The following is a 26,109-nucleotide window of genomic DNA, read 5'->3' on the forward strand; positions in this document are numbered from 1 at the left end:
TAGCTCACACATCACTTGGGTATCCATGGTAACTACCACAACATGGTCATCTGCAGTTTACATCTAGCCCATGGCATTGAATGGCATTTTAAAAGTGCTAAGGGTCCTGGTGCAATAATCCTCCCATGAGGATCAGCCTCAACGGCTTTGTAGATTGCACTCATGTCAGCAACTCCATATACATTTTTTTTTCTTCATGCTTCTTTCTTCATCCTTTTTTCTTTCTGTCATTCAGACTTTCATTCATTCGATCTCTCTCACTCACTTGCTTTAACTCATTTGTTCTCACTCACTCACTCACTCACTCACTATATCACTCACTCACTCATTCACTCTCACTCACTCTCACTCTCTCACTCACTCGCTCACTAAGTCAGTCTCTCTCTCTCTCTCTTTTTTTCTTTTTATATATATTTTTTTCCGTCTTCTTCTTCTTCTTCTTCTTCTTCTTCTTCTTCTTCAGACCCTGTCATAGCACTAATGCCTTTCCAATACCACCAGCAGATGGAGACACTCCATTGCAACATTGGTTGTGAGCAGCAGTTTCTAAAAACAAATGCCTCATGGCGGATTTCCCATCCATCAATGGATGGTAAATTTTGTTTTTATCATTCACTGACCACAGAAACCAATGCATGGTCAAGCAACAGCAATGACACACCCTTGTGTATAGGCATGAGACCCTCATGTCATTTAACAGGATTCAGCACCACCCACAAGACAGCTACCTGTCATGTCATGTCAAACCTGCACAGGTGTGCTAGATTATTATTATTTAGTTTTATTTTATTTTTTTACACCAATCAGTGTGCAAACATGGTCATTAAAACGCTAAATGAATAGACGTTCATAAACCAGTCAGTGCAACTCATCATTTTGGTCTCCAATTCTCAAACTCAAATTCTCACCCACGGAGGATTAAATGAGAATCTTTCTTGTTTAACACTGGAATGGGGTGGTGCACTGTTCACTACCCGAAGATACTGCCACATCGGGTCAATGCATAGGGCGACAGAAGCAAGCTTCCAAATCAGCTCCCTTTCTCAAAAATCCATTTAATTTATGGTCCCCAGATAGGGAACGTATGTATCAGTATGTGCTCACAAGTCACCCAAGTGCAAGTATTCACACAAAAAAAAACGTGCCTCAGGATGCGATCTGTCGCAAGATCCTTTCTTTTTTTACACTTGATCTAAGCCAAAAGGCCTAGAGGGGATAACCGGGAAAGGGGTGGACCCAACCATGTCCCCTTCATGAGCACTCACATTACTCATAGGAATGGAAGGAAGGCTGGCAGCCAACCAGCCTCCCATACACTTTCTGGGTGGGTGGCAGTCAGCCACCCATACATACATACAGCACAGGCTAAACCCACATCATCACTTAAAAAAAGGACAGGCGACCATTGCACTCTGATGGAGCATTTAGCAATGCAATCCATAGCCTGGCTTTTGCCTGAACCCCCATCACTCCTCCTCTTGCATATAAGACAATATTTCAGATCTGCATATGAAAACAACACGCCTACCTTTGTTGCACATAGCTGCCTGCCTGTCTCTAGTTACCCCACTGGCTGTAGCTGCGTCCCTTCCGACATGGAATAACACCAACTGTAACGATAAACTGAAAATTAACAGTATAAACCTGCATCATTTTGGACTCTGGTATTTGCTGAATCCGGGTGACCTGACAATCGATGGTGGTGCCGCTGGTGATTCTGGCCTTCTTGGAATCTGTTGGGCCTATGTGTTAGCTCACACATCACTTGGGTATCCATGGTAACTACCACAACATGGTCATCTGCAGTTTACATCTAGCCCGTGGCATTGAATGGCATTTTAAAAGTGCTAAGGGTCCTGGTGCAATAATCCTCCCATGAGGATCAGCCTCAACGGCTTTGTAGATTGCACTCATGTCAGCAACTCCATATACATTTTTTTTTCTTCATGCTTCTTTCTTCATCCTTTTTTCTTTCTGTCATTCAGACTTTCATTCATTCGATCTCTCTCACTCACTTGCTTTAACTCATTTGTTCTCACTCACTCACTCACTCACTCAATCACTCACTCACTCATTCACTCTCACTCACTCTCACTCTCTCACTCACTCGCTCACTAAGTCAGTCTCTCTCTCTCTCTCTCTTTTTCTTTTTATATATATTTTTTTCCGTCTTCTTCTTCTTCTTCTTCTTCTTCTTCTTCTTCTTCAGACCCTGTCATAGCACTAATGCCTTTCCAATACCACCAGCAGATGGAGACACTCCATTGCAACATTGGTTGTGAGCAGCAGTTTCTAAAAACAAATGCCTCATGGCGGATTTCCCATCCATCAATGGATGGTAAATTTTGTTTTTATCATTCACTGACCACAGAAACCAATGCATGGTCAAGCAACAGCAATGACACACCCTTGTGTATAGGCATGAGACCCTCATGTCATTTAACAGGATTCAGCACCACCCACAAGACAGCTACCTGTCATGTCATGTCAAACCTGCACAGGTGTGCTAGATTATTATTATTTAGTTTTATTTTATTTTTTTACACCAATCAGTGTGCAAACATGGTCATTAAAACGCTAAATGAATAGACGTTCATAAACCAGTCAGTGCAACTCATCATTTTGGTCTCCAATTCTCAAACTCAAATTCTCACCCACGGAGGATTAAATGAGAATCTTTCTTGTTTAACACTGGAATGGGGTGGTGCACTGTTCACTACCCGAAGATACTGCCACATCGGGTCAATGCATAGGGCGACAGAAGCAAGCTTCCAAATCAGCTCCCTTTCTCAAAAATCCATTTAATTTATGGTCCCCAGATAGGGAACGTATGTATCAGTATGTGCTCACAAGTCACCCAAGTGCAAGTATTCACACAAAAAAAAACGTGCCTCAGGATGCGATCTGTCGCAAGATCCTTTCTTTTTTTACACTTGATCTAAGCCAAAAGGCCTAGAGGGGATAACCGGGAAAGGGGTGGACCCAACCATGTCCCCTTCATGAGCACTCACATTACTCATAGGAATGGAAGGAAGGCTGGCAGCCAACCAGCCTCCCATACACTTTCTGGGTGGGTGGCAGTCAGCCACCCATACATACATACAGCACAGGCTAAACCCACATCATCACTTAAAAAAAGGACAGGCGACCATTGCACTCTGATGGAGCATTTAGCAATGCAATCCATAGCCTGGCTTTTGCCTGAACCCCCATCACTCCTCCTCTTGCATATAAGACAATATTTCAGATCTGCATATGAAAACAACACGCCTACCTTTGTTGCACATAGCTGCCTGCCTGTCTCTAGTTACCCCACTGGCTGTAGCTGCGTCCCTTCCGACATGGAATAACACCAACTGTAACGATAAACTGAAAATTAACAGTATAAACCTGCATCATTTTGGACTCTGGTATTTGCTGAATCTGGGTGACCTGACAATCGATGGTGGTGCCGCTGGTGATTCTGGCCTTCTTGGAATCTGTTGGGCCTATGTGTTAGCTCACACATCACTTGGGTATCCATGGTAACTACCACAACATGGTCATCTGCAGTTTACATCTAGCCCGTGGCATTGAATGGCATTTTAAAAGTGCTAAGGGTCCTGGTGCAATAATCCTCCCATGAGGATCAGCCTCAACGGCTTTGTAGATTGCACTCATGTCAGCAACTCCATATACATTTTTTTTTCTTCATGCTTCTTTCTTCATCCTTTTTTCTTTCTGTCATTCAGACTTTCATTCATTCGATCTCTCTCACTCACTTGCTTTAACTCATTTGTTCTCACTCACTCACTCACTCACTCAATCACTCACTCACTCATTCACTCTCACTCACTCTCACTCTCTCACTCACTCGCTCACTAAGTCAGTCTCTCTCGCTCTCTCTTTTTCTTTTTATATATATTTTTTTCCGTCTTCTTCTTCTTCTTCTTCTTCTTCTTCTTCTTCTTCTTCTTCTTCTTCAGACCCTGTCATAGCACTAATGCCTTTCCAATACCACCAGCAGATGGAGACACTCCATTGCAACATTGGTTGTGAGCAGCAGTTTCTAAAAACAAATGCCTCATGGCGGATTTCCCATCCATCAATGGATGGTAAATTTTGTTTTTATCATTCACTGACCACAGAAACCAATGCATGGTCAAGCAACAGCAATGACACACCCTTGTGTATAGGCATGAGACCCTCATGTCATTTAACAGGATTCAGCACCACCCACAAGACAGCTACCTGTCATGTCATGTCAAACCTGCACAGGTGTGCTAGATTATTATTATTTAGTTTTATTTTATTTTTTTACACCAATCAGTGTGCAAACATGGTCATTAAAACGCTAAATGAATAGACGTTCATAAACCAGTCAGTGCAACTCATCATTTTGGTCTCCAATTCTCAAACTCAAATTCTCACCCACGGAGGATTAAATGAGAATCTTTCTTGTTTAACACTGGAATGGGGTGGTGCACTGTTCACTACCCGAAGATACTGCCACATCGGGTCAATGCATAGGGCGACAGAAGCAAGCTTCCAAATCAGCTCCCTTTCTCAAAAATCCATTTAATTTATGGTCCCCAGATAGGGAACGTATGTATCAGTATGTGCTCACAAGTCACCCAAGTGCAAGTATTCACACAAAAAAAAACGTGCCTCAGGATGCGATCTGTCGCAAGATCCTTTCTTTTTTTACACTTGATCTAAGCCAAAAGGCCTAGAGGGGATAACCGGGAAAGGGGTGGACCCAACCATGTCCCCTTCATGAGCACTCACATTACTCATAGGAATGGAAGGAAGGCTGGCAGCCAACCAGCCTCCCATACACTTTCTGGGTGGGTGGCAGTCAGCCACCCATACATACATACAGCACAGGCTAAACCCACATCATCACTTAAAAAAAGGACAGGCGACCATTGCACTCTGATGGAGCATTTAGCAATGCAATCCATAGCCTGGCTTTTGCCTGAACCCCCATCACTCCTCCTCTTGCATATAAGACAATATTTCAGATCTGCATATGAAAACAACACGCCTACCTTTGTTGCACATAGCTGCCTGCCTGTCTCTAGTTACCCCACTGGCTGTAGCTGCGTCCCTTCCGACATGGAATAACACCAACTGTAACGATAAACTGAAAATTAACAGTATAAACCTGCATCATTTTGGACTCTGGTATTTGCTGAATCTGGGTGACCTGACAATCGATGGTGGTGCCGCTGGTGATTCTGGCCTTCTTGGAATCTGTTGGGCCTATGTGTTAGCTCACACATCACTTGGGTATCCATGGTAACTACCACAACATGGTCATCTGCAGTTTACATCTAGCCCGTGGCATTGAATGGCATTTTAAAAGTGCTAAGGGTCCTGGTGCAATAATCCTCCCATGAGGATCAGCCTCAACGGCTTTGTAGATTGCACTCATGTCAGCAACTCCATATACATTTTTTTTTCTTCATGCTTCTTTCTTCATCCTTTTTTCTTTCTGTCATTCAGACTTTCATTCATTCGATCTCTCTCACTCACTTGCTTTAACTCATTTGTTCTCACTCACTCACTCACTCACTCAATCACTCACTCACTCATTCACTCTCACTCACTCTCACTCTCTCACTCACTCGCTCACTAAGTCAGTCTCTCTCTCTCTCTCTCTCTTTTTCTTTTTATATATATTTTTTTCCGTCTTCTTCTTCTTCTTCTTCTTCTTCTTCAGACCCTGTCATAGCACTAATGCCTTTCCAATACCACCAGCAGATGGAGACACTCCATTGCAACATTGGTTGTGAGCAGCAGTTTCTAAAAACAAATGCCTCATGGCGGATTTCCCATCCATCAATGGATGGTAAATTTTGTTTTTATCATTCACTGACCACAGAAACCAATGCATGGTCAAGCAACAGCAATGACACACCCTTGTGTATAGGCATGAGACCCTCATGTCATTTAACAGGATTCAGCACCACCCACAAGACAGCTACGTGTCATGTCATGTCAAACCTGCACAGGTGTGCTAGATTATTATTATTTAGTTTTATTTTATTTTTTTACACCAATCAGTGTGCAAACATGGTCATTAAAACGCTAAATGAATAGACGTTCATAAACCAGTCAGTGCAACTCATCATTTTGGTCTCCAATTCTCAAACTCAAATTCTCACCCACGGAGGATTAAATGAGAATCTTTCTTGTTTAACACTGGAATGGGGTGGTGCACTGTTCACTACCCGAAGATACTGCCACATCGGGTCAATGCATAGGGCGACAGAAGCAAGCTTCCAAATCAGCTCCCTTTCTCAAAAATCCATTTAATTTATGGTCCCCAGATAGGGAACGTATGTATCAGTATGTGCTCACAAGTCACCCAAGTGCAAGTATTCACACAAAAAAAAACGTGCCTCAGGATGCGATCTGTCGCAAGATCCTTTCTTTTTTTACACTTGATCTAAGCCAAAAGGCCTAGAGGGGATAACCGGGAAAGGGGTGGACCCAACCATGTCCCCTTCATGAGCACTCACATTACTCATAGGAATGGAAGGAAGGCTGGCAGCCAACCAGCCTCCCATACACTTTCTGGGTGGGTGGCAGTCAGCCACCCATACATACATAGAGCACAGGCTAAACCCACATCATCACTTAAAAAAAGGACAGGCGCCCATTGCACTCTGATGGAGCATTTAGCAATGCAATCCATAGCCTGGCTTTTGCCTGAACCCCCATCACTCCTCCTCTTGCATATAAGACAATATTTCAGATCTGCATATGAAAACAACACGCCTACCTTTGTTGCACATAGCTGCCTGCCTGTCTCTAGTTACCCCACTGGCTGTAGCTGCGTCCCTTCCGACATGGAATAACACCAACTGTAACGATAAACTGAAAATTAACAGTATAAACCTGCATCATTTTGGACTCTGGTATTTGCTGAATCCGGGTGACCTGACAATCGATGGTGGTGCCGCTGGTGATTCTGGCCTTCTTGGAATCTGTTGGGCCTATGTGTTAGCTCACACATCACTTGGGTATCCATGGTAACTACCACAACATGGTCATCTGCAGTTTACATCTAGCCCGTGGCATTGAATGGCATTTTAAAAGTGCTAAGGGTCCTGGTGCAATAATCCTCCCATGAGGATCAGCCTCAACGGCTTTGTAGATTGCACTCTTGTCAGCAACTCCATATACATTTTTTTTTCTTCATGCTTCTTTCTTCATCCTTTTTTCTTTCTGTCATTCAGACTTTCATTCATTCGATCTCTCTCACTCACTTGCTTTAACTCATTTGTTCTCACTCACTCACTCACTCACTCAATCACTCACTCACTCATTCACTCTCACTCACTCTCACTCTCTCACTCACTCGCTCACTAAGTCAGTCTCTCTCTCTCTCTCTCTTTTTCTTTTTATATATATTTTTTTCCGTCTTCTTCTTCTTCTTCTTCTTCTTCTTCTTCTTCTTCTTCAGACCCTGTCATAGCACTAATGCCTTTCCAATACCACCAGCAGATGGAGACACTCCATTGCAACATTGGTTGTGAGCAGCAGTTTCTAAAAACAAATGCCTCATGGCGGATTTCCCATCCATCAATGGATGGTAAATTTTGTTTTTATCATTCACTGACCACAGAAACCAATGCATGGTCAAGCAACAGCAATGACACACCCTTGTGTATAGGCATGAGACCCTCATGTCATTTAACAGGATTCAGCACCACCCACAAGACAGCTACCTGTCATGTCATGTCAAACCTGCACAGGTGTGCTAGATTATTATTATTTAGTTTTATTTTATTTTTTTACACCAATCAGTGTGCAAACATGGTCATTAAAACGCTAAATGAATAGACGTTCATAAACCAGTCAGTGCAACTCATCATTTTGGTCTCCAATTCTCAAACTCAAATTCTCACCCACGGAGGATTAAATGAGAATCTTTCTTGTTTAACACTGGAATGGGGTGGTGCACTGTTCACTACCCGAAGATACTGCCACATCGGGTCAATGCATAGGGCGACAGAAGCAAGCTTCCAAATCAGCTCCCTTTCTCAAAAATCCATTTAATTTATGGTCCCCAGATAGGGAACGTATGTATCAGTATGTGCTCACAAGTCACCCAAGTGCAAGTATTCACACAAAAAAAAACGTGCCTCAGGATGCGATCTGTCGCAAGATCCTTTCTTTTTTTACACTTGATCTAAGCCAAAAGGCCTAGAGGGGATAACCGGGAAAGGGGTGGACCCAACCATGTCCCCTTCATGAGCACTCACATTACTCATAGGAATGGAAGGAAGGCTGGCAGCCAACCAGCCTCCCATACACTTTCTGGGTGGGTGGCAGTCAGCCACCCATACATACATACAGCACAGGCTAAACCCACATCATCACTTAAAAAAAGGACAGGCGACCATTGCACTCTGATGGAGCATTTAGCAATGCAATCCATAGCCTGGCTTTTGCCTGAACCCCCATCACTCCTCCTCTTGCATATAAGACAATATTTCAGATCTGCATATGAAAACAACACGCCTACCTTTGTTGCACATAGCTGCCTGCCTGTCTCTAGTTACCCCACTGGCTGTAGCTGCGTCCCTTCCGACATGGAATAACACCAACTGTAACGATAAACTGAAAATTAACAGTATAAACCTGCATCATTTTGGACTCTGGTATTTGCTGAATACGGGTGACCTGACAATCGATGGTGGTGCCGCTGGTGATTCTGGCCTTCTTGGAATCTGTTGGGCCTATGTGTTAGCTCACACATCACTTGGGTATCCATGGTAACTACCACAACATGGTCATCTGCAGTTTACATCTAGCCCGTGGCATTGAATGGCATTTTAAAAGTGCTAAGGGTCCTGGTGCAATAATCCTCCCATGAGGATCAGCCTCAACGGCTTTGTAGATTGCACTCATGTCAGCAACTCCATATACATTTTTTTTTCTTCATGCTTCTTTCTTCATCCTTTTTTCTTTCTGTCATTCAGACTTTCATTCATTCGATCTCTCTCACTCACTTGCTTTAACTCATTTGTTCTCACTCACTCACTCACTCACTCAATCACTCACTCACTCATTCACTCTCACTCACTCTCACTCTCTCACTCACTCGCTCACTAAGTCAGTCTCTCTCTCTCTCTCTCTTTTTCTTTTTATATATATTTTTTTCCGTCTTCTTCTTCTTCTTCTTCTTCTTCAGACCCTGTCATAGCACTAATGCCTTTCCAATACCACCAGCAGATGGAGACACTCCATTGCAACATTGGTTGTGAGCAGCAGTTTCTAAAAACAAATGCCTCATGGCGGATTTCCCATCCATCAATGGATGGTAAATTTTGTTTTTATCATTCACTGACCACAGAAACCAATGCATGGTCAAGCAACAGCAATGACACACCCTTGTGTATAGGCATGAGACCCTCATGTCATTTAACAGGATTCAGCACCACCCACAAGACAGCTACCTGTCATGTCATGTCAAACCTGCACAGGTGTGCTAGATTATTATTATTTAGTTTTATTTGATTTTTTTACACCAATCAGTGTGCAAACATGGTCATTAAAACGCTAAACGAATAGACGTTCATAAACCAGTCAGTGCAACTCATCATTTTGGTCTCCAATTCTCAAACTCAAATTCTCACCCACGGAGGATTAAATGAGAATCTTTCTTGTTTAACACTGGAATGGGGTGGTGCACTGTTCACTACCCGAAGATACTGCCACATCGGGTCAATGCATAGGGCGACAGAAGCAAGCTTCCAAATCAGCTCCCTTTCTCAAAAATCCATTTAATTTATGGTCCCCAGATAGGGAACGTATGTATCAGTATGTGCTCACAAGTCACCCAAGTGCAAGTATTCACACAAAAAAAAACGTGCCTCAGGATGCGATCTGTCGCAAGATCCTTTCTTTTTTTACACTTGATCTAAGCCAAAAGGCCTAGAGGGGATAACCGGGAAAGGGGTGGACCCAACCATGTCCCCTTCATGAGCACTCACATTACTCATAGGAATGGAAGGAAGGCTGGCAGCCAACCAGCCTCCCATACACTTTCTGGGTGGGTGGCAGTCAGCCACCCATACATACATACAGCACAGGCTAAACCCACATCATCACTTAAAAAAAGGACAGGCGACCATTGCACTCTGATGGAGCATTTAGCAATGCAATCCATAGCCTGGCTTTTGCCTGAACCCCCATCACTCCTCCTCTTGCATATAAGACAATATTTCAGATCTGCATATGAAAACAACACGCCTACCTTTGTTGCACATAGCTGCCTGCCTGTCTCTAGTTACCCCACTGGCTGTAGCTGCGTCCCTTCCGACATGGAATAACACCAACTGTAACGATAAACTGAAAATTAACAGTATAAACCTGCATCATTTTGGACTCTGGTATTTGCTGAATCCGGGTGACCTGACAATCGATGGTGGTGCCGCTGGTGATTCTGGCCTTCTTGGAATCTGTTGGGCCTATGTGTTAGCTCACACATCACTTGGGTATCCATGGTAACTACCACAACATGGTCATCTGCAGTTTACATCTAGCCCGTGGCATTGAATGGCATTTTAAAAGTGCTAAGGGTCCTGGTGCAATAATCCTCCCATGAGGATCAGCCTCAACGGCTTTGTAGATTGCACTCATGTCAGCAACTCCATATACATTTTTTTTTCTTCATGCTTCTTTCTTCATCCTTTTTTCTTTCTGTCATTCAGACTTTCATTCATTCGATCTCTCTCACTCACTTGCTTTAACTCATTTGTTCTCACTCACTCACTCACTCACTCAATCACTCACTCACTCATTCACTCTCACTCACTCTCACTCTCTCACTCACTCGCTCACTAAGTCAGTCTCTCTCTCTCTCTCTCTTTTTCTTTTTATATATATTTTTTTCCGTCTTCTTCTTCTTCTTCTTCTTCTTCAGACCCTGTCATAGCACTAATGCCTTTCCAATACCACCAGCAGATGGAGACACTCCATTGCAACATTGGTTGTGAGCAGCAGTTTCTAAAAACAAATGCCTCATGGCGGATTTCCCATCCATCAATGGATGGTAAATTTTGTTTTTATCATTCACTGACCACAGAAACCAATGCATGGTCAAGCAACAGCAATGACACACCCTTGTGTATAGGCATGAGACCCTCATGTCATTTAACAGGATTCAGCACCACCCACAAGACAGCTACCTGTCATGTCATGTCAAACCTGCACAGGTGTGCTAGATTATTATTATTTAGTTTTATTTTATTTTTTTACACCAATCAGTGTGCAAACATGGTCATTAAAACGCTAAATGAATAGACGTTCATAAACCAGTCAGTGCAACTCATCATTTTGGTCTCCAATTCTCAAACTCAAATTCTCACCCACGGAGGATTAAATGAGAATCTTTCTTGTTTAACACTGGAATGGGGTGGTGCACTGTTCACTACCCGAAGATACTGCCACATCGGGTCAATGCATAGGGCGACAGAAGCAAGCTTCCAAATCAGCTCCCTTTCTCAAAAATCCATTTAATTTATGGTCCCCAGATAGGGAACGTATGTATCAGTATGTGCTCACAAGTCACCCAAGTGCAAGTATTCACACAAAAAAAAACGTGCCTCAGGATGCGATCTGTCGCAAGATCCTTTCTTTTTTTACACTTGATCTAAGCCAAAAGGCCTAGAGGGGATAACCGGGAAAGGGGTGGACCCAACCATGTCCCCTTCATGAGCACTCACATTACTCATAGGAATGGAAGGAAGGCTGGCAGCCAACCAGCCTCCCATACACTTTCTGGGTGGGTGGCAGTCAGCCACCCATACATACATACAGCACAGGCTAAACCCACATCATCACTTAAAAAAAGGACAGGCGACCATTGCACTCTGATGGAGCATTTAGCAATGCAATCCATAGCCTGGCTTTTGCCTGAACCCCCATCACTCCTCCTCTTGCATATAAGACAATATTTCAGATCTGCATATGAAAACAACACGCCTACCTTTGTTGCACATAGCTGCCTGCCTGTCTCTAGTTACCCCACTGGCTGTAGCTGCGTCCCTTCCGACATGGAATAACACCAACTGTAACGATAAACTGAAAATTAACAGTATAAACCTGCATCATTTTGGACTCTGGTATTTGCTGAATCCGGGTGACCTGACAATCGATGGTGGTGCCGCTGGTGATTCTGGCCTTCTTGGAATCTGTTGGGCCTATGTGTTAGCTCACACATCACTTGGGTATCCATGGTAACTACCACAACATGGTCATCTGCAGTTTACATCTAGCCCGTGGCATTGAATGGCATTTTAAAAGTGCTAAGGGTCCTGGTGCAATAATCCTCCCATGAGGATCAGCCTCAACGGCTTTGTAGATTGCACTCATGTCAGCAACTCCATATACATTTTTTTTTCTTCATGCTTCTTTCTTCATCCTTTTTTCTTTCTGTCATTCAGACTTTCATTCATTCGATCTCTCTCACTCACTTGCTTTAACTCATTTGTTCTCACTCACTCACTCACTCACTCACTCAATCACTCACTCACTCATTCACTCTCACTCACTCTCACTCTCTCACTCACTCGCTCACTAAGTCAGTCTCTCTCTCTCTCTCTCTCTTTTTCTTTTTATATATATTTTTTTCCGTCTTCTTCTTCTTCTTCTTCTTCTTCTTCTTCAGACCCTGTCATAGCACTAATGCCTTTCCAATACCACCAGCAGATGGAGACACTCCATTGCAACATTGGTTGTGAGCAGCAGTTTCTAAAAACAAATGCCTCATGGCGGATTTCCCATCCATCAATGGATGATAAATTTTGTTTTTATCATTCACTGACCACAGAAACCAATGCATGGCCAAGCAACAGCAATGACACACCCTTGTGTATAGGCATGAGACCCTCATGTCATTTAACAGGATTCAGCACCACCCACAAGACAGCTACCTGTCATGTCATGTCAAACCTGCACAGGTGTGCTAGATTATTATTATTTAGTTTTATTTTATTTTTTTACACCAATCAGTGTGCAAACATGGTCATTAAAACGCTAAATGAATAGACGTTCATAAACCAGTCAGTGCAACTCATCATTTTGGTCTCCAATTCTCAAACTCAAATTCTCACCCACGGAGGATTAAATGAGAATCTTTCTTGTTTAACACTGGAATGGGGTGGTGCACTGTTCACTACCCGAAGATACTGCCACATCGGGTCAATGCATAGGGCGACAGAAGCAAGCTTCCAAATCAGCTCCCTTTCTCAAAAATCCATTTAATTTATGGTCCCCAGATAGGGAACGTATGTATCAGTATGTGCTCACAAGTCACCCAAGTGCAAGTATTCACACAAAAAAAAACGTGCCTCAGGATGCGATCTGTCGCAAGATCCTTTCTTTTTTTACACTTGATCTAAGCCAAAAGGCCTAGAGGGGATAACCGGGAAAGGGGTGGACCCAACCATGTCCCCTTCATGAGCACTCACATTACTCATAGGAATGGAAGGAAGGCTGGCAGCCAACCAGCCTCCCATACACTTTCTGGGTGGGTGGCAGTCAGCCACCCATACATACATACAGCACAGGCTAAACCCACATCATCACTTAAAAAAAGGACAGGCGACCATTGCACTCTGATGGAGCATTTAGCAATGCAATCCATAGCCTGGCTTTTGCCTGAACCCCCATCACTCCTCCTCTTGCATATAAGACAATATTTCAGATCTGCATATGAAAACAACACGCCTACCTTTGTTGCACATAGCTGCCTGCCTGTCTCTAGTTACCCCACTGGCTGTAGCTGCGTCCCTTCCGACATGGAATAACACCAACTGTAACGATAAACTGAAAATTAACAGTATAAACCTGCATCATTTTGGACTCTGGTATTTGCTGAATCTGGGTGACCTGACAATCGATGGTGGTGCCGCTGGTGATTCTGGCCTTCTTGGAATCTGTTGGGCCTATGTGTTAGCTCACACATCACTTGGGTATCCATGGTAACTACCACAACATGGTCATCTGCAGTTTACATCTAGCCCGTGGCATTGAATGGCATTTTAAAAGTGCTAAGGGTCCTGGTGCAATAATCCTCCCATGAGGATCAGCCTCAACGGCTTTGTAGATTGCACTCATGTCAGCAACTCCATATACATTTTTTTTTCTTCATGCTTCTTTCTTCATCCTTTTTTCTTTCTGTCATTCAGACTTTCATTCATTCGATCTCTCTCACTCACTTGCTTTAACTCATTTGTTCTCACTCACTCACTCACTCACTCACTCACTCACTCAATCACTCACTCACTCATTCACTCTCACTCACTCTCACTCTCTCACTCACTCGCTCACTAAGTCAGTCTCTCTCTCTCTCTCTCTTTTTCTTTTTATATATATTTTTTTCCGTCTTCTTCTTCTTCTTCTTCTTCTTCTTCTTCTTCTTCTTCTTCAGACCCTGTCATAGCACTAATGCCTTTCCAATACCACCAGCAGATGGAGACACTCCATTGCAACATTGGTTGTGAGCAGCAGTTTCTAAAAACAAATGCCTCATGGCGGATTTCCCATCCATCAATGGATGGTAAATTTAGTTTTTATCATTCACTGACCACAGAAACCAATGCATGGTCAAGCAACAGCAATGACACACTGTCACGATGCCGGCAGGCAGGTAGTGGACCCTCTGTGCCAGAGAGGGATTGGCGTGGACCGTGCTAGTGGACCGGTTCTAAGCCACTACTGGTTTTCACCAGAGCCCGCCGCAAAGCGGGATGGTCTTGCTGCGGCGGTAGTGACCAGGTCGTATCCACTAGCAACGGCTCACCTCTCTGGCTGCTGAAGATAGGCGCGGTACAAGGGAGTAGGCAGAAGCAAGGTCGGACGTAGCAGAAGGTCGGGGCAGGCAGCAAGGATCGTAGTCAGGGGCAACGGCAGAAGGTCTGGAAACACAGGCAAGGAACACACAAGGAACGCTTTCACTGGCACTAAGGCAACAAGATCCGGCAAGGGAGTGCAAGGGAAGTGAGGTAATATAGGGAAGTGCACAGGTGAAAACTCTAATTGGAACCACTGCGCCAATCAGCGGCGCAGTGGCCCTTTAAATCGCAGAGACCCGGCGCGCGCGCGCCCTAGGGAGCGGGGCCGCGCGCGCCGGGACAGAACAGACGGGGAGCGAGTCAGGTAGGGGAGCCGGGGTGCGCATCGCGAGCGGGCGCTACCCGCATCGCGAATCGCATCCCGGCTGGCAGCAGGATCGCAGCGCCCCGGGTCAGAGGACGTGACCGGAGCGCTGCAGCGGAGGGAGTGAAGCGAGCGCTCCGGGGAGGAGCGGGGACCCGGAGCGCTCGGCGTAACAGTACCCCCCCCCTTGGGTCTCCCCCTCTTCTTGGAGCCTGAGAACCTGAGGAGCAGACTTTTGTCAAGGATGTTGTCCTCAGGTTCCCAGGATCTCTCTTCAGGACCACAACCCTCCCAGTCAACTAAAAAAAAATTTTTCCCTCTGACCTTTTTGGCAGCCAAAATTTCCTTGACCGAGAAGACGTCCGAGGAGCCGGAAACAGGAGTGGGAGGAACAGATTTGGGAGAAAAACGGTTGAGGATGAGTGGTTTGAGAAGAGAGACGTGAAAGGCATTAGGGATACGAAGAGAAGGAGGAAGAAGAAGTTTATAAGAGACAGGATTAATTTGACACAAAATTTTGAAAGGACCAAGATAGCGTGGTCCCAACTTGTAGCTAGGGACACGGAAGCGGACATATTTAGCGGAGAGCCATACCTTGTCTCCAGGGGAAAAAACGGGGGGAGCTCTTCTTTTCTTATCCGCGAACCTCTTCATGCGTGAAGAAGCCTGTAAAAGAGAATTTTGGGTCTCTCTCCATATAATGGAAAGGTCACGAGAAATTTCATCCACAGCGGGCAGACCAGAGGGCAAGGGGGTAGGGAGGGGGGGAAGAGGGTGACGGCCGTACACCACGAAAAATGGGGATTTGGAGGAAGATTCAGAGACCCTGAAGTTATACGAAAATTCGGCCCATGGAAGGAGATCTGCCCAGTCATCCTGGCGGGAGGAAACAAAATGTCGCAAATAATCACCCAGGATCTGGTTAATTCTTTCTACTTGTCCATTGGACTGGGGATGATATGCAGAGGAAAAATTTAATTTAATCTTGAGTTGTTTACAGAGAGCCCTCCAGAATTTAGACACGAATTGGACCCCTCTATCCGAGACAATCTGCGTAGGCAACCCGTGAAGACGAAAAATGTGTACAAAAAATTGTTTAGCCAACTGAGGCGCAGAAGGAAGACCAGGAAGAGGGATGAAATGTGCCATTTTGGAGAATCGATCAACGACCACCCAAATAACGGTGTTGCCACGGGAAGGGGGTAAATCAGTAATAAAATCCATACCAATCAGAGACCAAGGCTGTTTGGGGACAGGCAGAGGATGAAGAAAACCAGCGGGCTTCTGGCGAGGAGTCTTATCCCGGGCACAGATAGTGCAGGCTCGCACAAAGTCCCCAACATCCGTCTCCAGAGTCGGCCACCAATAGAAGCGGGAGATGAGTTGCACAGATTTCTTGATGCCCGCATGACCTGCGAGATGGGAGGAGTGACCCCATTTGAGGATTCCGAGGCGTTGGCGTGGAGAAACAAAGGTCTTTCCTGGAGGAGTCTGCCTGATGGAGGCAGGAGAAGTGGAGATCAGGCAGTCAGGTGGAATGATGTGTTGCGGAGGGAGATCAACTTCTGAGGCATCCGAGGAACGAGAGAGAGCATCGGCCCTAATGTTCTTATCGGCAGGACGAAAGTGAATCTCAAAATTAAATCGGGCAAAGAACAGAGACCACCGGGCCTGGCGAGGATTCAGCCGTTGGGCCGACTGGAGGTAGGAGAGGTTCTTGTGGTCGGTGTAGATAATAACAGGAAATCTTGATCCCTCCAGCAGATGCCTCCATTCCTCAAGTGCTAATTTAATGGCTAGAAGCTCTCGATCCCCGATGGAGTAGTTCCTCTCCGCTGGAGAGAAGGTCCTAGAGAAAAAACCACAAGTGACAGCATGCCCGGAAGGATTTTTTTGTAGAAGAACAGCTCCAGCTCCTACTGAGGAGGCATCAACCTCCAATAGGAAGGGTTTGGAAGGGTCAGGTCTGGAGAGCACGGGAGCCGAAGAAAAGGTAGACTTGAGTCGTTTAAAGGAGTCTTCTGCTTGAGGAGGCCAGGACTTGGGATCAGCATTTTTCTTGGTTAAAGCCACGATAGGAGCCACAATGGTAGAAAAATGTGGAATAAATTGCCTGTAATAATTGGCGAACCCCAAAAAGCGTTGGATAGCACGGAGTCCGGAGGGGCGTGGCCAATTTAAGACGGCAGAGAGCTTGTCTGGATCCATCTGTAGTCCCTGGCCAGAGACCAAATATCCTAGAAAAGGAAGAGATTGGCATTCAAACAGACATTTCTCAATTTTGGCATAGAGTTGGTTGTCACGAAGTCTCTGAAGAACCATACGGACATGCTGGCGGTGTTCTTCTAGATTGGCAGAAAAAATTAGGATATCGTCCAGATATACCACAACACAGGAGTATAACAGATCACGAAAAATTTCATTGACAAAGTCTTGGAAGACGGCAGGGGCATTACACAGTCCAAAGGGCATGACCAAATACTCAAAGTGTCCATCTCTGGTGTTAAATGCCGTTTTCCACTCGTCCCCCTCTCTGATGCGGATGAGGTTATAGGCGCCTCTTAAGTCTAATTTAGTGAAGATGTGGGCACCTTGGAGGCGATCAAAGAGTTCAGAGATGAGGGGTAAGGGGTAGCGGTTCTTAACCGTGATTTTATTAAGACCGCGGTAGTCAATGCAAGGACGTAGGGAGCCATCTTTTTTGGACACAAAGAAAAATCCGGCTCCGGCAGGAGAGGAGGATTTACGGATAAAGCCCTTTTTTAGATTCTCCTGGACGTATTCGGACATGGCAAGAGTCTCTGGGGCAGAGAGAGGATAAATTCTGCCCCGGGGTGGAGTAGTACCCGGGAGGAGGTCGATAGGGCAATCATAAGGCCTGTGAGGAGGTAGAGTCTCAGCTTGTTTTTTGCAGAAAACATCCGCGAAGTCCATATAGGCCTTAGGGAGACCGGTTACTGGAGGAACCACAGGGTTACGGCAAGGGTTACTGGGAACCGGTTTTAGACAGTTCTTGGAACAAGAGGACCCCCAACTCTTGATCTCCCCAGTGGACCAATCCAGGGTTGGGGAATGAAGTTGAAGCCAGGGAAGTCCAAGGAGAATCTCCGAGGTGCAATTGGGGAGGACCAAAAGTTCAATCCTCTCATGATGAGATCCGATGCTCATAAGAAGGGGCTCCGTGCGGAAACGTATGGTACAGTCCAATCTTTCATTATTTACACAATTGATGTAGAGGGGTCTGGCAAGACCGGTCACAGGGATGTTGAACCTGTTGACGAGAGAGGCCAAAATAAAATTTCCTGCAGATCCAGAGTCCAAGAAAGCCACTGTAGAGAAGGAGAAGGCAGAGGCAGACAACCGCACAGGCACAGTAAGACGTGGAGAAGCAGAGTAGACATCAAGGACTGTCTCACCTTTGTGCGGAGTCAGCGTACGTCTTTCCAGGCGGGGAGGACGGATAGGACAATCCCTCAGGAAGTGTTCGGTACTAGCACAGTACAGGCAGAGGTTCTCCATACGGCGTCGTGTCCTCTCTTGAGGTGTCAGGCGAGACCGGTCGACCTGCATAGCCTCCACGGCGGGGGGCACAGGAACAGATTGCAGGGGACCAGAGGAGAGAAGAGCCGAGGAGACGAAACGCCTCGTGCGAACAGAGTCCATATCTTGGCGGAGTTCCTGACGCCTTTCAGAAAAACGCATGTCAATGCGAGTGGCTAGGTGAATAAGTTCATGTAGATTAGCAGGAATTTCTCGTGCGGCCAGAACATCTTTAATGTTGCTGGATAGGCCTTTTTTGAAGGTCGCGCAGAGGGCCTCATTATTCCAGGACAATTCTGAAGCAAGTGTACGGAATTGTACGGCGTACTCGCCAACGGAAGAATTACCCTGGACCAGGTTCAACAGGGCAGTCTCAGCAGAAGAGGCTCGGGCAGGTTCCTCAAAGACACTTCGGATTTCCGAGAAGAAGGAGTGTACAGAGGCAGTGACGGGGTCATTGCGGTCCCAGAGCGGTGTGGCCCATGACAGGGCTTTTCCGGACAGAAGACTGACTACGAAAGCCACCTTAGACCTTTCAGTGGGAAACAGGTCCGACATCATCTCCAGATGCAGGGAACATTGGGAGAGAAAGCCACGGCAAAACTTAGAGTCCCCATCAAATTTATCTGGCAAGGATAAGCGTATCCCAGGAGCGGCCACTCGCTGCGGAGGAGGTGCAGGAGCTGGCGGAGGAGATGACTGCTGAAGCTGTGGTAGCAACTGTTGTAGCATATCGGTCAGTTGAGACAGCTGTTGGCCTTGTTGCGCTATCTGTTGTGACTGCTGGGCGACCACCGTGGTGAGGTCAGCGACAACTGGCAGAGGAACTTCAGCGGGATCCATGGCCGGATCTACTGTCACGATGCCGGCAGGCAGGTAGTGGACCCTCTGTGCCAGAGAGGGATTGGCGTGGACCGTGCTAGTGGACCGGTTCTAAGCCACTACTGGTTTTCACCAGAGCCCGCCGCAAAGCGGGATGGTCTTGCTGCGGCGGTAGTGACCAGGTCGTATCCACTAGCAACGGCTCACCTCTCTGGCTGCTGAAGATAGGCGCGGTACAAGGGAGTAGGCAGAAGCAAGGTCGGACGTAGCAGAAGGTCGGGGCAGGCAGCAAGGATCGTAGTCAGGGGCAACGGCAGAAGGTCTGGAAACACAGGCAAGGAACACACAAGGAACGCTTTCACTGGCACTAAGGCAACAAGATCCGGCAAGGGAGTGCAAGGGAAGTGAGGTAATATAGGGAAGTGCACAGGTGAAAACTCTAATTGGAACCACTGCGCCAATCAGCGGCGCAGTGGCCCTTTAAATCGCAGAGACCCGGCGCGCGCGCGCCCTAGGGAGCGGGGCCGCGCGCGCCGGGACAGAACAGACGGGGAGCGAGTCAGGTAGGGGAGCCGGGGTGCGCATCGCGAGCGGGCGCTACCCGCATCGCGAATCGCATCCCGGCTGGCAGCAGGATCGCAGCGCCCCGGGTCAGAGGACGTGACCGGAGCGCTGCAGCGGAGGGAGTGAAGCGAGCGCTCCGGGGAGGAGCGGGGACCCGGAGCGCTCGGCGTAACACACACCCTTGTGTATAGGCATGAGACCCTCATGTCATTTAACAGGATTCAGCACCACCCACAAGACAGCTACCTGTCATGTCATGTCAAACCTGCACAGGTGTGCTAGATTATTATTATTTAGTTTTATTTTATTTTTTTACACCAATCAGTGTGCAAACATGGTCATTAAAACGCTAAATGAATAGACGTTCATAAACCAGTCAGTGCAACTCATCATTTTGGTCTCCAATTCTCAAACTCAAATTCTCACCCACGGAGGATTAAATGAGAATCTTTCTTGTTTAACACTGGAATGGGGTGGTGCACTGTTCACTACCCGAAGATACTGCCACATCGGGTCAATGCATAGGGCGACAGAAGCAAGCTTCCAAATCAGCTCCCTTTCTCAAAAATCCATTTAATTTATGGTCCCCAGATAGGGAACGTATGTATCAGTATGTGCTCACAAGTCACCCAAGTGCAAGTATTCACACAAAAAAAAACGTGCCTCAGGATGCGATCTGTCGCAAGATCCTTTCTTTTTTTACACTTGATCTAAGCCAAAAGGCCTAGAGGGGATAACCGGGAAAGGGGTGGACCCAACCATGTCCCCTTCATGAGCACTCACATTACTCATAGGAATGGAAGGAAGGCTGGCAGCCAACCAGCCTCCCATACACTTTCTGGGTGGGTGGCAGTCAGCCACCCATACATACATACAGCACAGGCTAAACCCACATCATCACTTAAAAAAAGGACAGGCGACCATTGCACTCTGATGGAGCATTTAGCAATGCAATCCATAGCCTGGCTTTTGCCTGAACCCCCATCACTCCTCCTCTTGCATATAAGACAATATTTCAGATCTGCATATGAAAACAACACGCCTACCTTTGTTGCACATAGCTGCCTGCCTGTCTCTAGTTACCCCACTGGCTGTAGCTGCGTCCCTTCCGACATGGAATAACACCAACTGTAACGATAAACTGAAAATTAACAGTATAAACCTGCATCATTTTGGACTCTGGTATTTGCTGAATCCGGGTGACCTGACAATCGATGGTGGTGCCGCTGGTGATTCTGGCCTTCTTGGAATCTGTTGGGCCTATGTGTTAGCTCACACATCACTTGGGTATCCATGGTAACTACCACAACATGGTCATCTGCAGTTTACATCTAGCCCGTGGCATTGAATGGCATTTTAAAAGTGCTAAGGGTCCTGGTGCAATAATCCTCCCATGAGGATCAGCCTCAACGGCTTTGTAGATTGCACTCATGTCAGCAACTCCATATACATTTTTTTTTCTTCATGCTTCTTTCTTCATCCTTTTTTCTTTCTGTCATTCAGACTTTCATTCATTCGATCTCTCTCACTCACTTGCTTTAACTCATTTGTTCTCACTCACTCACTCACTCACTCACTCAATCACTCACTCACTCATTCACTCTCACTCACTCTCACTCTCTCACTCACTCGCTCACTAAGTCAGTCTCTCTCTCTCTCTCTCTTTTTCTTTTTATATATATTTTTTTCCGTCTTCTTCTTCTTCTTCTTCTTCTTCTTCTTCAGACCCTGTCATAGCACTAATGCCTTTCCAATACCACCAGCAGATGGAGACACTCCATTGCAACATTGGTTGTGAGCAGCAGTTTCTAAAAACAAATGCCTCATGGCGGATTTCCCATCCATCAATGGATGGTAAATTTTGTTTTTATCATTCACTGACCACAGAAACCAATGCATGGCCAAGCAACAGCAATGACACACCCTTGTGTATAGGCATGAGACCCTCATGTCATTTAACAGGATTCAGCACCACCCACAAGACAGCTACCTGTCATGTCATGTCAAACCTGCACAGGTGTGCTAGATTATTATTATTTAGTTTTATTTTATTTTTTTACACCAATCAGTGTGCAAACATGGTCATTAAAACGCTAAATGAATAGACGTTCATAAACCAGTCAGTGCAACTCATCATTTTGGTCTCCAATTCTCAAACTCAAATTCTCACCCACGGAGGATTAAATGAGAATCTTTCTTGTTTAACACTGGAATGGGGTGGTGCACTGTTCACTACCCGAAGATACTGCCACATCGGGTCAATGCATAGGGCGACAGAAGCAAGCTTCCAAATCAGCTCCCTTTCTCAAAAATCCATTTAATTTATGGTCCCCAGATAGGGAACGTATGTATCAGTATGTGCTCACAAGTCACCCAAGTGCAAGTATTCACACAAAAAAAAACGTGCCTCAGGATGCGATCTGTCGCAAGATCCTTTCTTTTTTTACACTTGATCTAAGCCAAAAGGCCTAGAGGGGATAACCGGGAAAGGGGTGGACCCAACCATGTCCCCTTCATGAGCACTCACATTACTCATAGGAATGGAAGGAAGGCTGGCAGCCAACCAGCCTCCCATACACTTTCTGGGTGGGTGGCAGTCAGCCACCCATACATACATACAGCACAGGCTAAACCCACATCATCACTTAAAAAAAGGACAGGCGACCATTGCACTCTGATGGAGCATTTAGCAATGCAATCCATAGCCTGGCTTTTGCCTGAACCCCCATCACTCCTCCTCTTGCATATAAGACAATATTTCAGATCTGCATATGAAAACAACACGCCTACCTTTGTTGCACATAGCTGCCTGCCTGTCTCTAGTTACCCCACTGGCTGTAGCTGCGTCCCTTCCGACATGGAATAACACCAACTGTAACGATAAACTGAAAATTAACAGTATAAACCTGCATCATTTTGGACTCTGGTATTTGCTGAATCTGGGTGACCTGACAATCGATGGTGGTGCCGCTGGTGATTCTGGCCTTCTTGGAATCTGTTGGGCCTATGTGTTAGCTCACACATCACTTGGGTATCCATGGTAACTACCACAACATGGTCATCTGCAGTTTACATCTAGCCCGTGGCATTGAATGGCATTTTAAAAGTGCTAAGGGTCCTGGTGCAATAATCCTCCCATGAGGATCAGCCTCAACGGCTTTGTAGATTGCACTCATGTCAGCAACTCCATATACATTTTTTTTTCTTCATGCTTCTTTCTTCATCCTTTTTTCTTTCTGTCATTCAGACTTTCATTCATTCGATCTCTCTCACTCACTTGCTTTAACTCATTTGTTCTCACTCACTCACTCACTCACTCACTCACTCAATCACTCACTCACTCATTCACTCTCACTCACTCTCACTCTCTCACTCACTCGCTCACTAAGTCAGTCTCTCTCTCTCTCTCTCTTTTTCTTTTTATATATATTTTTTTCCGTCTTCTTCTTCTTCTTCTTCTTCTTCTTCTTCAGACCCTGTCATAGCACTAATGCCTTTCCAATACCACCAGCAGATGGAGACACTCCATTGCAACATTGGTTGTGAGCAGCAGTTTCTAAAAACAAATGCCTCATGGCGGATTTCCCATCCATCAATGGATGGTAAATTTAGTTTTTATCATTCACTGACCACAGAAACCAATGCATGGTCAAGCAACAGCAATGACACACCCTTGTGTATAGGCATGAGACCCTCATGTCATTTAACAGGATTCAGCACCACCCACAAGACAGCTACCTGTCATGTCATGTCAAACCTGCACAGGTGTGCTAGATTATTATTATTTAGTTTTATTTTATTTTTTTACACCAATCAGTGTGCAAACATGGTCATTAAAACGCTAAATGAATAGACGTTCATAAACCAGTCAGTGCAACTCATCATTTTGGTCTCCAATTCTCAAACTCAAATTCTCACCCACGGAGGATTAAATGAGAATCTTTCTTGTTTAACACTGGAATGGGGTGGTGCACTGTTCACTACCCGAAGATACTGCCACATCGGGTCAATGCATAGGGCGACAGAAGCAAGCTTCCAAATCAGCTCCCTTTCTCAAAAATCCATTTAATTTATGGTCCCCAGATAGGGAACGTATGTATCAGTATGTGCTCACAAGTCACCCAAGTGCAAGTATTCACACAAAAAAAAACGTGCCTCAGGATGCGATCTGTCGCAAGATCCTTTCTTTTTTTACACTTGATCTAAGCCAAAAGGCCTAGAGGGGATAACCGGGAAAGGGGTGGACCCAACCATGTCCCCTTCATGAGCACTCACATTACTCATAGGAATGGAAGGAAGGCTGGCAGCCAACCAGCCTCCCATACACTTTCTGGGTGGGTGGCAGTCAGCCACCCATACATACATACAGCACAGGCTAAACCCACATCATCACTTAAAAAAAGGACAGGCGACCATTGCACTCTGATGGAGCATTTAGCAATGCAATCCATAGCCTGGCTTTTGCCTGAACCCCCATCACTCCTCCTCTTGCATATAAGACAATATTTCAGATCTGCATATGAAAACAACACGCCTACCTTTGTTGCACATAGCTGCCTGCCTGTCTCTAGTTACCCCACTGGCTGTAGCTGCGTCCCTTCCGACATGGAATAACACCAACTGTAACGATAAACTGAAAATTAACAGTATAAACCTGCATCATTTTGGACTCTGGTATTTGCTGAATCCGGGTGACCTGACAATCGATGGTGGTGCCGCTGGTGATTCTGGCCTTCTTGGAATCTGTTGGGCCTATGTGTTAGCTCACACATCACTTGGGTATCCATGGTAACTACCACAACATGGTCATCTGCAGTTTACATCTAGCCCGTGGCATTGAATGGCATTTTAAAAGTGCTAAGGGTCCTGGTGCAATAATCCTCCCATGAGGATCAGCCTCAACGGCTTTGTAGATTGCACTCATGTCAGCAACTCCATATACATTTTTTTTTCTTCATGCTTCTTTCTTCATCCTTTTTTCTTTCTGTCATTCAGACTTTCATTCATTCGATCTCTCTCACTCACTTGCTTTAACTCATTTGTTCTCACTCACTCACTCACTCACTCAATCACTCACTCACTCATTCACTCTCACTCACTCTCACTCTCTCACTCACTCGCTCACTAAGTCAGTCTCTCTCTCTCTCTCTCTTTTTCTTTTTATATATATTTTTTTCCGTCTTCTTCTTCTTCTTCTTCTTCTTCTTCTTCTTCTTCTTCAGACCCTGTCATAGCACTAATGCCTTTCCAATACCACCAGCAGATGGAGACACTCCATTGCAACATTGGTTGTGAGCAGCAGTTTCTAAAAACAAATGCCTCATGGCGGATTTCCCATCCATCAATGGATGGTAAATTTTGTTTTTATCATTCACTGACCACAGAAACCAATGCATGGTCAAGCAACAGCAATGACACACCCTTGTGTATAGGCATGAGACCCTCATGTCATTTAACAGGATTCAGCACCACCCACAAGACAGCTACCTGTCATGTCATGTCAAACCTGCACAGGTGTGCTAGATTATTATTATTTAGTTTTATTTTATTTTTTTACACCAATCAGTGTGCAAACATGGTCATTAAAACGCTAAATGAATAGACGTTCATAAACCAGTCAGTGCAACTCATCATTTTGGTCTCCAATTCTCAAACTCAAATTCTCACCCACGGAGGATTAAATGAGAATCTTTCTTGTTTAACACTGGAATGGGGTGGTGCACTGTTCACTACCCGAAGATACTGCCACATCGGGTCAATGCATAGGGCGACAGAAGCAAGCTTCCAAATCAGCTCCCTTTCTCAAAAATCCATTTAATTTATGGTCCCCAGATAGGGAACGTATGTATCAGTATGTGCTCACAAGTCACCCAAGTGCAAGTATTCACACAAAAAAAAACGTGCCTCAGGATGCGATCTGTCGCAAGATCCTTTCTTTTTTTACACTTGATCTAAGCCAAAAGGCCTAGAGGGGATAACCGGGAAAGGGGTGGACCCAACCATGTCCCCTTCATGAGCACTCAC

The 26,109-nt window shown here is 45.5% G+C and overlaps 12 pseudogenes; all 12 read right to left on the bottom strand.

Moving 5' to 3' along the window:
* Positions 1 to 953: 953 nt before the first annotated feature.
* On the bottom strand, positions 954 to 1,217 carry LOC130298918 (U2 spliceosomal RNA; annotated as a pseudogene).
* Positions 1,218 to 2,699: 1,482 nt separating this feature from the next.
* LOC130298920 (U2 spliceosomal RNA) lies at positions 2,700 to 2,963 on the bottom strand (annotated as a pseudogene).
* Positions 2,964 to 4,455: 1,492 nt separating this feature from the next.
* LOC130298921 (U2 spliceosomal RNA) lies at positions 4,456 to 4,719 on the bottom strand (annotated as a pseudogene).
* Positions 4,720 to 6,194: 1,475 nt separating this feature from the next.
* Positions 6,195 to 6,458, bottom strand: LOC130298922 (U2 spliceosomal RNA; annotated as a pseudogene).
* Positions 6,459 to 7,943: 1,485 nt separating this feature from the next.
* LOC130298923 (U2 spliceosomal RNA) lies at positions 7,944 to 8,207 on the bottom strand (annotated as a pseudogene).
* A 1,470-nt stretch (positions 8,208 to 9,677) lies between these two features.
* Positions 9,678 to 9,941, bottom strand: LOC130298924 (U2 spliceosomal RNA; annotated as a pseudogene).
* Positions 9,942 to 11,411: 1,470 nt separating this feature from the next.
* Positions 11,412 to 11,675, bottom strand: LOC130298925 (U2 spliceosomal RNA; annotated as a pseudogene).
* Positions 11,676 to 13,157: 1,482 nt separating this feature from the next.
* On the bottom strand, positions 13,158 to 13,421 carry LOC130298926 (U2 spliceosomal RNA; annotated as a pseudogene).
* Positions 13,422 to 20,556: 7,135 nt separating this feature from the next.
* Positions 20,557 to 20,820, bottom strand: LOC130298927 (U2 spliceosomal RNA; annotated as a pseudogene).
* A 1,480-nt stretch (positions 20,821 to 22,300) lies between these two features.
* LOC130298928 (U2 spliceosomal RNA) lies at positions 22,301 to 22,564 on the bottom strand (annotated as a pseudogene).
* A 1,484-nt stretch (positions 22,565 to 24,048) lies between these two features.
* On the bottom strand, positions 24,049 to 24,312 carry LOC130298929 (U2 spliceosomal RNA; annotated as a pseudogene).
* Positions 24,313 to 25,797: 1,485 nt separating this feature from the next.
* On the bottom strand, positions 25,798 to 26,061 carry LOC130298932 (U2 spliceosomal RNA; annotated as a pseudogene).
* Positions 26,062 to 26,109: the final 48 nt, after the last annotated feature.

Source organism: Hyla sarda, unplaced genomic scaffold (assembly GCF_029499605.1).
Source record: "Hyla sarda isolate aHylSar1 unplaced genomic scaffold, aHylSar1.hap1 scaffold_1026, whole genome shotgun sequence".
Taxonomy (NCBI): Eukaryota; Metazoa; Chordata; class Amphibia; order Anura; family Hylidae; genus Hyla; species Hyla sarda.